We start from the raw sequence: 6,000 nt of genomic DNA, 5'->3' as shown, positions 1-6,000 counted from the left end.
AGGACTGCGCCTTTATTGCCGAATGAGGTTGATACTGAATGTCAAATTCACTTAACTCCGTTGTCCATTTGATGAGCCGTCTGGACGCTTCTGGGTTTAGCAGCACTCTTCCCAATGGGCTATTCATTCGGACGATGATTGTATGTGCTAGGAAATAAGGACGAAGTCTCCGGGCGGCGAGGACCAAAGCAAAAGCTAGCTTCTCGAGCCCAGTGTAGCGAGACTCAACATCTTTTAGAATATGGCTCAAGAAGTACACGGGTTGTTCTTCACCGCTCGTCCTCACTAATGCCGAGCCCACTTCCTGCTCGGTTGAAGATAAATAAATACAGAGTGGCTCACCTACAGCTGGCTTGGCTAGCACGGGCAAGGAATTCAAGTATGTCTTCAACTCCTCAAACGCCCGATCGCATTCCTCATCCCAATGAAACTTGGTAGCTTTGCGTAGGATCTTGAAAAAAGGGAGACTCCGGTCGGCAGTCTTAGAGATGAATCTTGACAATGCAGTTATCCCAGATTTCTTGGGGGTGCCATATCTTGCAACGCTTTTACCTTGCTGGGATTTGCCTCTATGCCCCGCTCGGTCACTATATAGCCCAAGAAACGCCCGCCTTTTGCTCTGAACAAATATTTCTGAGGGTTCAACTTGACTCCATACTTCCTTAGCGTTTGGAAGGTCTCCTCCATGTCCGTAAAAAGATCAGCCGTTCGGACGGACTTGATGAGAATATCATCCACATACACTTCTAAATTGCATCCGATCTGCTCCTTGAATACTTTGTTCATCAAGCGCTGGTAGGTTGCTCCCACGTTCTTCAGTCTGAACGGCATTACATTGTAACAGTAAGTGCCGTCGGCTATGACGAAGCTGACCTTCTCTTGATCTTCTCGGGCGAGCGACACCTAATGGTATCCCTGATAGACGTCTAGCATGCATATCAGCTCGCACCCGACTGTGAAGTCCACCAGTTGATCAATCCGGGGCAGAGGGTAAAAATCCTTTGGGCATGCTTTGTTGAGATCCCGGAAATCAATGCAAACCCTCCACTTGTTGCCGGCTTGGAGACTAGCACTACATTTGCGAGCCAGTTCGGGAACTGGACCTCCCTTATATGGCCGACCTCCAGGAGCTTCTCGGCCTCCGCTCGGATGATGGCATTTTGTTCGACGCTAAAGTCCCTCTTCCTTTGCTTCACCGGCCAAGCATCTGGTCGGACGTGAAGCTCATGTTGTGCTATACTTGGCAAAATTCCCGGCAGCTCATGAGTCGACCAAACGAAGACGTCGCAATTTCCCTGGAGACATTTGATCACTTCCTTTTCTGGCTTGCCTCCAGATCGGCCGCAATAAATATGGTGGCCTCCAATCGGGTTGGGTGGATCTGTACTTCCTCTTTCTCTTCATAAACCAAAGAGGGTGGTTTTTCGGTTATGGCATTCACCTCGGTCCGGAGCATCTTCCGCGCGGAATTAGCTTCGGCTCGGACCATTTCGGCGTAGCATCGCCGAGCCGCCAGCTGGTCTCCTCGCACTTCTCCAACTTTATCTTCAACCGGGAACTTAATTTTTTGGTAGAAAGTAGAGACGACCGCTCGGAACTCACTGAGCGCCGGTCACCCCAGGATAACATTGTATGCTGAGGGAGAGTCGACCACGACGAAGTTGGCAGTCTGCGTCCTTCTGAGCGGCTCTTCTCCCAACGAAATAGCTAGTCGGACTTGTCCGACCGGTAGAACTTCATTGCCCGTAAACCCGTAGAGGGGGGTTGCCATGGGCAGCAACTCGGCTCGATCAATTTACAGTTGGTCGAAAGCCTTTTTAAATATAATGTTGACCGAGCTGTCTGTATCGATGAAAATGCGGTGAATAGTATAGTTAGCTATTACCGCTTTGATGATGAGGGCGTTGTCATGTGGCACTTCGACTCCCTCAAGGTCCCTGGGCTCGAAGCTGATTTCGAGCCCGCTTGCCCGTTCTTGACTGTAGCTGACCGCATGAATCTCGAGCTGCCTGACACTCGCCTTCCTTGCTCTGTTGGAGTCACCTCCGGTCGGTCCGCCAGCGATGATGTTGATTTCGTCCCGGGACGTGTTGCTTCTATTTTCTTGCTCCCGTGCGGACGGCCTAGGCCGCTCCTTAGATACCCGGGGATCGTCCTCGTGCCCCTAAGGATGATACCGCTCAGGAGACTTTCTGGATATCCGTCGATCGGCTTCATGGTGTCGCTGTCGCCTGTCGGATGATGGCGATCAATGACGACCACTCCGGGGAGCGGGGTGGGCGATCAGGGGAAGACTTCGGCAATCTCGAGTGTTATGCGTGTCGGTCCGGTGGAACGAGCAAAACATGGGGGTCCATACCTTCTTCTTTGGTTTGGGCCGCTCGACAGCTATCTCTTGGATGGCTTGGGGCCTTGCGTTGTGAGGGTGGACTGCTTCGGTGCGCGGTCCTCTGGGCGGCTGGTGGCCAGTGAGCGGCTTCCGCTCGGCATGGGCTAGCCGCTCAGTTGGAGTTTCTTTTCTTCGGGCCGCCTGTGCTTCCTCCACATTAATGTACTCATTGGCCCGGTGTAACATATGATCATAGTCTCGGGGCGGCTTTCGAATAAGTAAACTGAAGAAGTCACCGTCCACGAGGCCTTGCGTGAACGCATTCATCATTGTTTCTGAGGTGGCCGTTGGAATATCCATGGCCACTCGGTTGAATCGTTGGATATAAGCTCGGAGTGGCTCCCTGGGCTCTTGCTTGATGGAAAATATACTAACACTGGTCTTCTGGTAACGCCGACTGCTCGCAAAATGATGGAGAAAAGCGATACGAAACTCTTTAAAGCTGGTGATGGATCCGTCCGGCAGCCTCCGGAACCACGTTGCGCTAATCCCGGCATTTCACTCCATCTATGTATTGATGTAGTGTAGCGGTGTTGTCGAACTTTCCTAGATGGTCGTCCAGGTCGGTGGTTCTGTTGTATTCCCCGATCGTCGGGGGCACATAATGCTTGGGCAGAGGGTCCCGCAGGATGACCTCTGAAAACTACCAGTTGATTCGCTCGGGGGAGGCGTCCGTTCGGGGAGCCTTGCCTTTTCTGTAGTCTCGCCTGGGCGCCTCGTCGGATGAAGATCCTCGATCAAGGTTAGCTGGTGTGGCTTCAGGAGGCGTACGGAATATGGCCCGATGAAATGGAACCGGGGCAGGCGGTGCTTCCGCTCGCCCTCCTGACGCTGACGTCGCTTGTTGCTCCATTCGCTCGGCTTGCGCCTTCTGCTTTTGTTGCTCCACGAGCTTAGCTGCTCTTGCCTCGATTAGAGCGTCGAGCTCCTCCTGGGAGAGCATCACGGTATGCGGTCGTCCAGCTTCGTCCATCTCTTCCGCTCGGATGCAGGTGCGTTCCCACAGACGGCGCCAATTTGATCCTGTCCGAACGCTGAGTTGATGGACGCTGGGGACGTGGCGCTCTCCGTTGTCTTCGACTGACTGCACAAATCTCCGGCGAACCTGCAAGGAAGTCGGGCTGGGAAGGGGTTCCCGGCGACGACCCTCCGGCGCTTAAGTCAGGCAAGAGGAAAACGATGAAGTGGCTCCAAAGATGAAGGATTTCGTACCTCTGGTGAAGTTTGAGGGCTCTTATATAGAGCTATGGGGAGGCTCATGCACACCTACCGAGGCGTACACGTGTCCTGTACCATACCTTAGTATAGGTTTACCAGAGGAGCATGCCTGAAACCATACTGCTACAGTCCGAGCACCTCTCTGATGGGACAGCAGAACCTTCCGTCGTACGATTCTGCGTATGGCCTGGTCGTCGAATATGCCTGCTGTCAGAAGATGTTCCCCAATGTCCCCTTGTCCTTGTCTTCTTTTTCCCCGAGCCGAGCGTCCATCCACTCGGCAGGCATCGGTCCGACCGAGCGTAGGCATCGGTCCGACCGAGCGTAGGCATCGGCCCGACCGGGTGCTCGGCTGAGAGTGTTCCTTCAACATTGATGCTTTACGCCTCGGCCGAGCGGGCTACCCACTCGGCCCGGCGACCCTGTTCACCATGAGCGTCGGAAACCCGACTCCCCGTCGGGTTGTCTTTGATTCCGTCCAAACCCATTCGGCCGGTCGACCCAACCCTTATCCGATCGGCCGGATCTCATGCTGACCCTTTTGACTTTTGACCTCTACGTGTCATTGACTCCCCTCAAAGGGGGTCCCCTGTCCTTACTGCCGGATCAGGATCAATCGACTGTTGTATACATCAGTCGACTGGTAGCGGAAAAACAGTTTAGTGTTTTCCTCTCGAGCTCTATTTAATAGAGCTCGGGGTGCTTGGGCATGGTTGACGAAATAGACTTGGTTAAAGCCTATTAGAGTCTCCCAAGCCTTCGTGTGATCGATGTGCTTGTATTCAAATGTTGTGGCGAGGTTTCTCCACCGACAAGGAGCTTGAGCTAGCCAGAGGTTTTCCGGGGAGTCATCCATCGACGGATCGGGATCGTCCACCTTACGGACAGTCGTGGAGTAGGAGCTTTATCTCCGAACCACGTTAAATCAACGTGTTAAGTTTGCTTTCTCTTTTTAATATTTGTTTTTGTATTTTCGCTGTGAACTAACATTATAGGAAGCAATCGATTTAAGTGAAACGCCATTCACCCCCTTTAGCGGACATCAAGGTCCCAACACATAAGAGATCTGATATGCTGATCCGTGACCAGTACCGATCGACCACGACCGGTCAGCACGAGAATTTCTAACGCTAAGCTCATGGCTCAAATACAACTCAAACCTGGCCGATCGGCACGGGAGTCTTTGACTCAAGGGTTTATAGTCGTCGCTCGACTTCTAGAGCCCGTGACTCTAATATAACTCAAAATCGATCGATCGACACAGGAGTCTCTGACTCAAGGGTTTATAGTTGCCGCTCAACTTTAAGGGTTTACGACTTCTAGAGCCCGTGGCTCTAATATAACTCAAACCCGGCCGATCGGCACGGGAGTCCTGACTCAAGGGTTTATAGTCGCCGCTCGACTTCTAGAGCCCGTGGCTCTAATATAACTCAAACCCGGTCGATCGGCATGAGAGTCTCTTACTCAAGGGTTTATAGTCGCCGCTCTACTTCTAGGGTTTATAGTCGCCGCTCGACTTCTAGGGTTTATAGTCGTCGCTCGACTTTTAAAGCCCGTGGTTCTGATATAACTCAAACCCGGTCGATCGGCAAGGGAGTCTTCAACATTGAGCCCGTGACTCTAATATAATGTAAACCCGGTCGATCGACACAGGAGTCTTCGACGTTGAGCCTGTGATTCTAATATAATATAAACTCGGCCAATCGGCACGGGAGTCTTCGACATTGAGCCCGTGGCTCTAATATAATGTAAACCCGGCCGATCGACACGGGAGTCTTCGACGTTGAGCCCGTGGCTCAAATATAATATAATATAAACCCGACTAATCGACATAGGAGTCTTCTACATTGAGCCCGTGACTCAAATATAATATAATATAAACTCGGCCGATCGACACATGAGTTTTCAGCATTGAATCTGTGACTCAAATATAATATAATATAAGCTCGACCGATCGGCACGGGAGTCTTCGACATTGAGGCCACGACTCTAATATAATATAAACTCGGCCGATCAACACTGGAGTTTTCGACGTTGAGCCTGTGACTCAAATATAATATAAACCCGGGCGATCGGCAAGGGAGTCTTTAACATTGAGCCTGTGACTCTAATATAATGTAAACCCGGCCGATCGATACGGGAGTCTTCAACGTTGAGCCCGTGAGTCAAATATAATATAATATAAACCTGGTCGATCAGCACGGGAGTCTTCGGCATTGAGCCTGTGCCTCAAATATAATATAATATAAACCCAATCGGTCGACACGAGAGTTTTCGGCATTGAACCCGTGACTCAAATATAATATAATATAAACTCGGTCGATCGACAGGAGAGTTTTCGGCATTGAGCCCGTGACTCTAATATAATGTAAACCCGGCCGATCGGCCCGGGA

Source organism: Zingiber officinale, chromosome 6B (assembly GCF_018446385.1).
Source record: "Zingiber officinale cultivar Zhangliang chromosome 6B, Zo_v1.1, whole genome shotgun sequence".
Classification (NCBI taxonomy): domain Eukaryota; kingdom Viridiplantae; phylum Streptophyta; class Magnoliopsida; order Zingiberales; family Zingiberaceae; genus Zingiber; species Zingiber officinale.
Note: the sequence above shows the minus strand (reverse complement) of the source record.